We start from the raw sequence: 12,650 nt of genomic DNA on the forward strand, positions 1-12,650 counted from the left end.
GCATTAAGGTAATATTTCGCGATGTTGTGAACTCCCTGTGACACTTATTTTGGAATTGAAGATATTTGATATATAGGGGATTGATTTCATAGGTCCGTTTGTGAGCTCCTACGGTATAAAGTACATTCTAGTTGCAGTCGACTACATTTCAAAGTGCGGAGGTAGTAGCATTCCCCAATAATGAAGGAAGAAGTTTCACTGCCTTTATGAAGAAAAACATTTTTTCTCGATTTGGCACTCCGTGTGAGATCATTAGTGATGGTGGGTCTTACTTCTACAACCATTTTTTAAGGCCCTACTTGAAAAATAGTGTGAAGAATAAGGTGACAATGCCTTAGCATTCTCAAATGAGTAGGCAGTTTGAGATCTCCTATGGATAGATTAAGTCCATATTGTCAAAGACTGTGAATGCCAACATGACTAACTGGTCAAGAAAGTTGGACAGTGTATTCTAGGCCTATCAAACGACTTTTAAGACCCTCATAGGTGCCTCACCATATCAGCTTGTGTATGGAAAAGCATGCCACTTGCCATTCAAAATTGAGCATAAGGAACAATGGGCGTTGAAAAAGCTAAATTTAGAGTGGAATGATACAGCTACATTAAGGTTAAGCAAGCTAAAATAGTTGGATAAATTCCAGCTTTATTCGTATGAGAGTTCTGCTCTATACAAAGAATGGATGAAGTTTTATCATGTCAAAAAAATTAGGAAAAAGGTGTTTGAGATCAGTGATTTGGTCTTATTATATGATTCAAGACTTTTCTTATTTCCTGGCAAGCTAAAGTTTAGGTGGAATGGACCATTCACAGTGGTTCTTGTATTCTCACATGGTGTTATTGAACTGGAGAATGATGGTGAAGGCCTATTTAAGGTGAATAGGTAGTGGGTAAAGGACTATATGGGAAACCCATATGAGGTGAAATTATATGTTGATATGGACCTTGGTGAAGTTAGAATAAGTAATGATATTATGTCATGCCACGATGTTAAATCAGGCACTGCATAGGAGGCAACCCATGTTTTGTACTTATTTCATTATAGGGTAATTTGTGTGTTCAGTGTCCAGGGTTGGAGATTGTAAAAAAAATACCAAAAAATTTTCTGATGCTAGGTCCCAACAACTCACCTAACGAGTCATTATCACTCCTAATAATTCATTACTAGAGTTCTGGGAAGATGGAGCTAAGGCAACTCTCAAGTAATTGGTCTTTGGATTCATAACAACTCTCAGAATGAACTGTTGTAGTGACAACAACTCATCACATTAAGTCATTTTGACTAGAGATCCAGGTAAGGTTCCAGTCATCACAAAGGGAGTCAAAAACTCATTACCAGTGATAATGAGTCGTTATGATTGACTCATTATCAGTCCTGACGTCGTGGGTCTAACAGGTCAACCCAATTCAAAATCGACATTTTAAATGGGAAATTAACTCCCTTTATTGATCCTTTTTCAATTTAAAACATCGTGAGTCCCTCCATTCCCTTAACCTCTCCAAAAGCTTAAAAGACATTCCAAGAGTCATCCCTAATCATCATAATCTTTAAAATTTTCCACCTCCTAACAAGTGTGTCTCTCAAGAACTAGGGCTACTCCAAATTATTGTTCAAGGGATTAAAAGCACAAAATCAAGTGTGATATTTTAATCTATTTATCTCATGAATGGGTACTCAATATGGCAAAAACTACTTTAATCCTTGATTAATTTGAGATCATTGAATGAACATTTAACTTATTCTTGAGTTACATAATGTTTATAAATGAAAATGAGAGTAAATGGAATTTGTGCTAAATAATGGCTTGTGGGGATAACTTAGGAGCATGATGAACTTTTTTAAAACCATGGGGAAGACTGAGTACCCATTGGGAATATAAGAGTCGAGACAAAATCCTCTATACATACATGATACAGTAGCTATGAGACTTATAATGCCTCATAAAGAAACCTAATGAGTCATTATGTGACTCGTAGCAACTGGTAACAAGGGTGCAAAAAGAAATGTAGGTTTGTTGACATAAAAACTGACACCATAAGTCTTTGTCGCACTATACAATTGGTGGTGGAGAATCATGATAACTGGAAAGGGACAAGCACCAATGAAAATGTATTGGCCAGGAAATGAGTGTTGGTGATGATTTGTTGTCTAACATAACAACTCATTAGGAGGACCCATTGTCTTACTAGTTAAAATTTAACATAGACCTTCCACCCTATGTCTCGTGATGACTCGTTACCAGTGGTAATGTGTTGTACCCTGACTCGTAGGGTACCTAAACCCTGCAACACTAATATTATTTTTCCTTATTTTTTATTCCTTTTCTTAGGATTTACTAACGTGTATGTTTCTTCCAGATACCAATGGCACCAAAGAATAACTCCACAAATAAGCTTACTCCTAGGAATTAGGCCTCTGCCACTCATCATCTCAAAAATGAACCCACTAAAGATGAAGAGTCAAGTGGGTCAGTTGAGGAATACCCACTCAGAGGGGAATTAGAGAGAAGGTAAAAATTACCCATAGGTGCTAAAACTATTTCAGACGAAGTCACACCACCCCGGGATGTGCCAACAATGAAGAATCCTAGCCAGTCACCACCCCACTCACTGTTCCAATCTAAAGAGGATGGTAACTATGATAAAGATGAGGAGTCTGTACCTGAGGAAATGAATGAAGAAGAAAACAATGAATCTAAGAATAGAGATTCCAAGAATGAGGGGTCTTAAGGTGAATAGTGGGAAGGGAGTTAGTAGAGTGAAACCCTAGTTGAAATCTCACCCCCTCCACCTCCTATCGTACCACTTCAGATAAAGTCTGCCTAGTGCCTATCGTTAATCGATGGAGGTAACCTAAAATGTAGAACTTATATATCCAAGATAGTGCCCTTATACCTTTCACGAGAAAACCACAAAGAGGGATTTATTTGGATCCCAAGCTGAGTACTATAGGCTTATTTGAGATGCCTGACTTTTATGCCTGGTTAAGACATACCACTTTGTGTGGATGACCAGAACTCTAGTATAGTATAGTCCTACATTAGTATAAGAGTTCTATGCAGCTTACCAGATAAAACTTAATAGGTTGTATCCACATAGGGTGTTCGTGGAAGGTTGGTGACCCCTTGGTGAAATCGATGATTAGAGGTGTTTGGGTGAATATCTCTATGCAGACTATTTCTAGATATATTCATAGGTTGGAGCTCCAGTTACCAACCAACATAGCTAATATTGACCACCGCATGGATCAAATGCAGAAGGTGAAAATAAAATAGATACGTTCAGAGGATGAGCTTACTCAGTTTCTGCGGATGGCTGGTATTATTGCTACAGAGTAGGAAGAGTCTCCTTGGATAGCTGGAGGTGTTAGCTCTTCCTCCTGGATTATTAAAGAAAACTTAAATTTCTAGGAGAAGGCTTGGTTGATGCTCGTACATCACAGGTTGAGTCCCATATATGAGAACAATGTTCTATGTCTTAACCAAGCTACCCTGATTGCGGGTATCATGCAAGGCTACGAGCTTGATGTACCCAAGTGGATAGTGAGATAGATACGTGATCGGGCAATTTAAACTGACATAGTACTAGCATTCCAATGCTTGCTTACATTGATATATTTAGATGAGGGAGTGCCAGAGTTTCCTGGAGTTAATCAGTTTATCTAGCCATGGAGTACTACATACTTGGGGTTAATTTATGATGTTTCTAACCACATCTCTAAGGTTGTGAAGGTGGGAGCCATATTTCTTATAGAGGTATTCCAGACTAGAGCACTGAAATGACCCAGTCTGAGCCTTAGACATCAGATATAACAAGCACCTTCAAGACTCCAACACCACATATTATGGGAACACTATTATCTTCTAGGACAACACCTACTGGCCATGCTTTAGTCCCGCAGGCTTTCTAAGCTGAGATTCTTAAGGGGTTGGGCACAGTTGAGAAGAAGGTGAAGAATATAGAAGATGGAGTCCATCCATGGGTAAAGAGATAGATTCAGACCAACTTGAGAGGCATGCAGAACCAATTTGATGGATTTGAGAGGTGGATCAGCTAGAAGCTAGCAAATGTATAGTCCCTTAATCTGAAGGGGATACATGAGGAGTTGGCCATGCTCAAGGCTTCCATAGAGGACATATATGCCAGACCTTTCTTTCGATGCCTAATATTAAAGAGATCTATTAGATGAGGAGATATTAGATATATAGGGAGTTAGGAGGTTAGACACAGCTATTGGAGTTAATGATGGTGATAGGCCAAGAAAAAAAAGAAATAAATATATGAGAAGAGAGTTATTGAGGCTACCAAGGCAACTAGTATTCAAGATAAGTAAAACCATTAGACGAGGGTCCATGAGATAGCAATGGGAGCTAGTAGCTTCTGAGTTTCTGATGAGATAGTTGCAGATGCAGTCGAGTTAATTGGGAGCACTGCTCCTACCCCACAAGCACCATTTAACACACTAGCCACCATCAATTCCACTGTTGATTTGTGCATTCCGAACATCACAGGGACTATTGATGATGAGAGCAGGGCCCATTCTGAGTCCCACGACATTAAAACTATATGAACTGGCACCTTGAGAACTCAGGGATGTCTTAGCCCCTTTTTTTACATTATAAATGCACTGGAGATAGTGCGTTATTTTTTTAGTTGAGGGTGGGGTATACCATAATCGCCGTGGGTTTTGTTGCCATACTTCTTTTTGTATCAGTTCCGCTATAGTTGTTTTATGTTACATTTTATTTTTTGTTGTTCTGTGTTTGTTTAACTAGGAAAAATAATTTCCTAAGATAGTTAATTTATTTTGTTTAAGAAAAATAATACCCCTTTGAAATGTTTTGAACTATGTTTTATAGAGATATATAGGTGACCACTATGAATATCATTATTGCATTAGGATTAGGAACATGATAATCATAGCTAAACCTGCATGAATTGAATAGACAGTAGTGTCTGATGTAACCCTATGCCAAGTGTGCATGTGATACTACTTAGTTTCCTATGCGTGTGGAATCCATAACTTGCCTGGTTAGTGTTTCCTAGGTTGAATGATAGCCAGTTAGGAAAAGTCATAGGCAATTTTTTCAATATATTCCACCTTTAGCCTAAATGACAAACCAAATGTGAATTAGAATCCCTTGATCCTAATTTTGCGTCTTAAAGACCTATTCTCTTGTTTAAACCGTTCACCTTCTCATTTTTTTCATAATGAACCTAGTTTGGCCCTGGTCCTCCTTGGATATTATACACCTCGACTCAGGAAAATTGCCTAAGTTGAGGGTGGCTATTTTAGGGGTTTGTGATTTAAGGTAGGTATGAAGAAAGAGTGTGAAATAAGAGAAAAAGAGTAGGGGTGGGTGTTGTAGAAAAGAAAAAATAGAAAATAAAATAAAAATAATATATATATATATATATATATATATATATATATATATATATAAATAAAACTAAATATATATATATAATAAAAACACAAACTGGAGGAACTATAAAAGAATAAAAAGGGAGAAATAAGGGTGGAATAAAAGAAAGTTGGTCAAGAAGTGGACCCCAAAAATTAAATATCGTGTCAAAGAGACATAGTCACTAAATTCCATATATATCATACCATCCCTAAGCATACATTACAAGCCTAGTAAAGTCCTATAGTGATCCTAACCTGATTGTCCGAAAACTAAGGTAAAGAAAATAAGGGCAAGCTATAGTATTTTGTACATATTGTGGAATTTTTTTTGAATGTGAGTGTCTCATGAACGTCCCTACATTGGTATGAATACTTTATCTTATTGAGTGGGACTTCTTTGATTTGAGGGTGCATGGGTTGTGTTACTAATTGCTTGTTTATTTGGGTAATATAATTTGTATATATGTGTGGTTCTCTCTTGCTAGTGTAATGCTATAGCCTAATTCCTTTGTGTCACATTGTTTTTCTTTATGACTTCACATAGTATTAGTTTTAAAAAGTAAAAGTAGGAGGGGGGAATATTTTTGAGCTTAAAAGTGAAATTGATTGTCGTAGGTATCTTAGGTTCTTCCTGGTTAAGCATCATGTTTGCGTTGTTTGGTTTTTGTTGCCTGAGGACATGTAAATATTCTAAGTTGAGGGGGTTGATATGACACAGTTTCATGGAACTTTCGATGCTTAAAATGGTGAAAACATATAAATACTTAGGCCTTTTGTTGGATATAATGTGTGTTTTGCGTATGTTGCATGTAAATTAGGTTGGTAGTGATATGGATCAGAAATGGATGAAAAAACTCCAAAAAAATATCAGTGTTGATTGGGAAACGAGTCTTTTAGTCACCTAATGACTTGTGACCTAAGATGTTATGTAACAGTAAGAGAGGTTGACCTCAGGAGCAGAGTGGAGAATGACTATGACCTATTAAGAGTGACAACGATTCATAGTGTGAATTGTTTAGAGAACATTAGCCAAAAGTCCAGAAGGTTGACATGTTGAGGTACCATTTGAAACAAGTGAAGCCCCCAAGTCATGATGACAAATAATGACTCGTGATGAGGAGTCATTCTGAGCATAGAGAAAAAGTACTGAAAGTTAAAATTCACTGGAGTCATAATATGTCCCAATCAATAATTCTTTACCTCTCACAATGATTAGTGACCACTAAGTTCAAAAGAGAGAAACTAAAACATCCAACAAGTCGTTATGATTCCTAACGACTCGTTACCAAAAGCGTGACCACTGCCAATTTAGTTTTCCTATTTTGTTTTGGTTAGGCTTCCTTTGTTAATTTGAGACTCTATAAATACCCTTGAGGTCCTTATGTAAAAGTATACATACTTTGACATATTTTTACACACTTTATACTCTTGTTCTTGATTTTTGATTTATTATTCAATTTGAGACTTTGAGTTTTATTCTTCATATTATGAGATTAATTAAATAATTTCTTCATTGAACTCCATGGATTACTTTACACTTATGAGCCACTAATTCTCATAACTAGGGTCGTAGGAACCCTAGAGGATTAACAAAGTAGGGGAAGTGTGAGATTTGGCTAGATCATCATTTACATGTGTATTATGATTTTCTTCAAGTTAATTATTTTCTTAGTGGTGGCAAACTCTAAGAACTAGCTTGTATTCAAGATAATCTTCACAAGAGATATCAAGATTGGGAAAAAGAGATACGATAGTAATTCGAGGTTATAAACCCTCGACTAATAACTTGAGACCCACAAGGTGATAGTTAAATTGGGATCAAAGACAAGGAATAGTAAGGTGACATCCTGAGTCTCACTATGTAAAGGGGGAGATTTACCTATGAGTCCACAAGATAGTTGGTAATACCTAGCTTATCAAATTCTGCACGTGAGACAGTGAGATAGCTCAGTTAAGCACGAGAAACTTAGAGAGTTTAGAAAGATCGAGTGAACACAGTCCTAGTGTTCGTTTCATATTGTCTACAACCAAAAGCATTCTGAATTAGTTACTTTTATTGATTACTGGAAATCCTTCATTTACTTTCCTGCACATCCAAATACTTCAGTAAGTTTGAGATATGAGTTTGACCTATTCCCTGTGGGAATGATCCCAACCTAGTTAGGTTAGTATATTTGACTTTATTATATCTTTATAGAGGTATATTTTGGGCGATATCAGTTGGTATATCAGTTGGTAAATTTATTATTTTTTTTGATATTTTTATCCTTGATTATGATGCAGATTACTGGATACCAAACATACTAGGACGTCCTTTATTGGTGACTTGAGGAGAACTTATTAATGTGAAAGAGGGTACTCTAATCATGAGACTGAATGATGAAGAGGTAGTTTTCAAGTTATACCAAACACTCAATTCTCCTTTACACTATAAGAATTTATGCATGATCATGGTTATAGAAGTGGATGAGTGTGGGCGGTAGATTTCAAACCTCCAATGACCTTTTTAGACTTTCTCATAGAGTTACCCAGACCACCAACTAATCATGAATTTGAGAAATTAAAAGAAGAGCCTGAAAAGGAAAGTATGGGAAAAGTTGTAGACCTTGAGAGTAGATACTCAAGAGTTTAGAAAAGAGTGAGAAGATGGGATCCGAGAAGAAGGAAGAGGCTGAAGGAATATGATTGAGAGAAATGATGGGAGTTGTGTCGCGATAATAAATCGAGTGTTGCTTGGGAGGCAACCCAAGTTAATGTAGGCATTTTATTTTCTAGTTATTTCAGTAGTACAATTTTTTTATTTTTTTTTAGTTGATGGAATGTCTAAGTACCAAAGATCTAAGCTAAGGAGCATGGAAAAGAGGGGGTGTGGGATCAACCAGACCTCTTTGATGATTAAGATGCTGCTAGCTATGCCTAGAGTCCTCAAGCGGAGTTTCTATCCTTGCTTTAAATTATACTTTGGGGCAAAAGTGTGATTTTAAGTGTGGGTGGGGAATATTCCGATGGTTTAGGGTGAAGTGCTACTATAGGATGTCTATTTTTAGTTGTTTTCTAGTTTTTGACTGAATTTGAAAAATTACAAAATGATTTTCTCTTTATTTTCCTTTAGTATTAGTTGGTGTCAGTCTAGTAAGGGCACACTTCACTTACCCCTTAATTTTTCTTTTCGGTTCTTTTCTGAGTTAAACCCAGTATTCCTTTTTTATTTTTAGGAGTAAATTTTAAAATTCTTTTGTTAGGAATAAGTGTTGTTCTTGCTAGTTGCTATGCGTGATTACATGATGCGGGTTGGTTTTGTTTGTAAAAGCATACTTAATGACTATTTATGAGACACCTGGCTCATTGATATGACTCTTGTGCATTATTGGATTAATTCTGAATTATTTATATTTCTTGATTTAGAGTCTATAGGGATCCTATTTTATTTGCGCATTTGTCATGTGTGATATGAGGTCTTTTATTATATTCCTTATTTGCATAGTAATGTCTAGAGCTTTCTTGGTGTGTGTGCAAAACTAAATAAAGAATATTGAATTAAGGAGATGATATAGGCATTTCTTTGACATCCATGTTTCATACCTTCTTTGTCTGCCCTTGTTGCATGATTTTAGTTAGCCACGTTGAGCGTTTAGCCTATTTTTTGGTAGCCTCATATGTAGCATATTCATTGATTGACTATAATCTATTCCTAAAATCCTGAGCGCTTTAGTTGAAAAATTATTATGGTTAAGAATTGTAAAATTAAGAAGGAAAGAGGTGAAAGTGAAGCCCCAAGAAATAGTAGTGACAAAGTTACGGGAAAATTTATGGGAAAAAACTGAGAAGGAGAAGAAAAATGAGTGAGGGAAGGAAGAGATTAATTTAGAGAAATAAGACCAAAATGATCATTAAAGGGATTTTTTTAAATTCTTCCCAATTTTGTTTTTAATAGAAATTCCACGCAAATTTTATTGAAAAAAATAATTAAATAAGTTGACTAACTTTATGAGTAAAAATTTGATCATTGAATGACTTTTGAAGTAATTAACAAAGTTGAGTGACTTTCTAGGATACAATTCCATAGTTGAGTGATTTGTGAAGTAAAAACCAAAGTTGAGTAACTTTCTGCAATAAAAATTCATAATTGAGTGACTATTTGAGTTATTAACTCCATAATAAGTGGAGTATATAGCTTTTGGTTCATGGGACAAGAACAAGTATGTCGTGTTGTTTATTTTCCAATATAAGATTTTTGGTAGGTTGCTTTTTAGATCATATGATTAATAAAGCTAACAAACAAGTAATCAAAAAAGTAACTACTTTAAAAGGTCAATTTGTAAAATTACTGAAATAATATCACAAGAATCAGATATTTTTAACTAATTTACGTTAGAAATCATTTTTTACTGATTTGTGGAAAAAAAGGTGATAATAACTCGGAAGTGGCAACCAGATCCAATCCGTGATTAGCTAGGTATTAGAGGAATGAGTAGTTAATTGATTTACGTTGCATCTATATAGCATTGTTATATGGATCCTTTGGTGAGGATTGAACGTAAACATGGAGTTTTAAGTGGAGGATTCAGTAGTTAATAGTTGAATGTTTTGCCATCTTCATTTTAGAATACCTGAAGAAGTCGATACAATTCCTTCATTTTCAGGTTCTTAGAATGGAAATAACTTCTTTTAAATGATAAGTTGATGAACCTTAGTGGTTGCAATATACATTCTAGCTGCAAATGCAATATTTTAGGATTAGTCATTTACATGAATGGAACTAATAAAACATCTTGGATAACTCTTACCTTATAAAAAAAGAAGAAGAAGAACCCAATAAGAACATCTTGGTTGCTATGCATAAAACAGTCAAATGTCTTCTCAGAATAGTGCTTTCCTAGTATGAAGTTTCTGCAGGTCCACTTGACATTGAAATGGAGAGTACACCTATTTGATGAACTTGTTAAATATGAAGAACATTCCTACCAAACAGTGGATATATTGTTTATGTCAGTATATTCCCACAAAGTGGGTCTGGAGATAAATGTACTCAGTCTATACCACTAACTAGAGAGGCTATTTTTGATTAACCCCCACCCCCTCTCCCTTAAGACGAAAATAATTCATAAAAGAGATAATATAGGAACAATAGATATTAACACAACAAATAATAACAGAAACAAGACTACCACAAAGTAAGACTCCAATCGATCTACTCAAAATAACAAACATTATCAGAACTCCATAAACAAGACACGATAAATACACCACTATGATCACTAGCACAGATACCAAAACAAAGCACTCCTACCTACCATAACAAGGATGCACTCCTTTATACTAATTTTCTACCCTAATTCTTCTTCTCTACACCTTCCTATCTAGGAGCATGTCCTCGATAAGCTGTGGCTGCTCCATGACATGTTTAATCACCTTCCTCCAATATTTCTTCAGTCTACCTCTACCTCACCTGAATCTATTCCTAGCCAATCTCACACCTTGGCACTGGGGCATTTGTGCACCACCTCATCACATGTCCAAACTACCTTTATTTCATTTTCCACATTTTGATATCCACATAAATTACTCTCAACTTATCTCTAATAACCTCACTTCTAATACCATATCTCCTACTAAACCCACACATCTATCGTAGTATCCTCATCTTTCCTACCTTCATCTTTTGGATGCGTGGATTCTTGAGTTGCTATCATTCCATCCCATATAACATAGTAGGTCTAACCGCCACTCTATAAAACTTGTCTTTAAGTTAGGAGACACCTTGTTATCATACAAGACTCCGAATGTTGTTTATGTCATCAATTTATTTTAAAATTATTTTGGTAGTTTGGGATATCTAGTTTTGAAGTGCAGTGACGTGCCTTTGTTTTTGTTCATACTTGGAACAGTAATATATTATAATCATCATTTTGATTCATTTACGCAATTGGAAAAGATATGTTTTAGAATTTGCTGACAGAGAAGGTAAAACTGGTGTAGCTTGTGGAATTATTTACCTCTCTTTATAATGATTTGAGTGATCTTTGTTACTTGTTTAGTTGAAGTATGCCGAATTTGTTGGATTATGTTTTAGCATATTTTCTTGTACTTTAAGGTCTACAGTGATAATGGCGCTCCAAAATTTTCCTATTATTTGACTTTAGTTTCTTGTTCATCATATATCAGGATTTTCTCTCTCCTTGTGGTTGCTGACTCATTGTTATGCGGTGCTCAAAATCTATGAATCAAATGTTTTTGATGTCTACTTTTTCTACTTGCTTCTTTTTTATCGATTTTAGGATGCTCTGTTCTGTTTCTCCACATTATTTTGAGATGGATATGTTTGCTCATATTTTTCAGGGTAGCAATTTGGCAGCAGCTGGAAGTGATAGTTCATCGAAAAAGCTATGGGATATCACTCAATGGCAACTCATTGACACATTATCAATTCCGCGTCAAAGGGTCTTGCAACCATCCTAGCAAAGCGGCATTAAAAAGTTTGTCCTTGCAGTTGCATGGAATCCTGATGGTAGACTTCTTGCCTGCGGTTCAATTGATGGAACTATCTTTATTTTTGATGTACCTCATGCAAAATTCCTCCACTTCTTAGAAGGCCATTGCATTGCATGCCGGTCCACATCTTGTGTTTTCGCCTTCACACCATGATTTAGGGATACTTTTCTCAGAATCAAATGATGGCCATGTGCATCTGTATGATGCTGAGGAAAAAACCTTGCTCACATCTTTGTCTGGTCATGCGAGTTGGGTTTTGAGTGTGGATGTTTCACCAGATGGGGAAGCCATTGCAACAAGTTCAAGTGACGAGACAGTTAATCTATGGTATCTTAAACTAAGAGCAGCTACACAGACATTAACTAACCACACAGACCAGGTATGGTCTGTGACTTTTGGACCACCATTAAGGACTAATGTTAAGTCTTGCATGCTTGCCAGTGTATCTAACAACAAGAGTATATCTTTCTACCAGTACTCCTGATTGTTGTACACTGGTAAAAGACCAAACTTTTGATTGTCATCACTTTCCCACATGGGCTGCATGGGAACCATGAATTTACAAGAAAGTCATTGGATTTTATTAGAATACATACCCTACTGATTACTTATTTTAGACTAATAGTTGCCTATCAGTGGAACAGGTTACCTAAGGTGTTCCTACCTAGCTAAACAATAAATAATTGCACAGTGATGTTTACGAGGAAAACACCCGGCACAATAAATACCTCTACAGGATTTACCCTCAAGTCCA

General features: G+C 36.0%; 1 pseudogene; it reads left to right on the forward strand.

The window, feature by feature from the left end:
- The first annotated feature begins 2,574 nt into the window (after window positions 1-2,574).
- Window positions 2,575-12,380, forward strand: LOC124885804 (annotated as a pseudogene).
- The last annotated feature ends 270 nt before the right edge of the window (window positions 12,381-12,650 follow it).

The sequence above is a fragment of the Capsicum annuum genome, chromosome 7 (assembly GCF_002878395.1).
Source record: "Capsicum annuum cultivar UCD-10X-F1 chromosome 7, UCD10Xv1.1, whole genome shotgun sequence".
Taxonomy (NCBI): domain Eukaryota; kingdom Viridiplantae; phylum Streptophyta; class Magnoliopsida; order Solanales; family Solanaceae; genus Capsicum; species Capsicum annuum.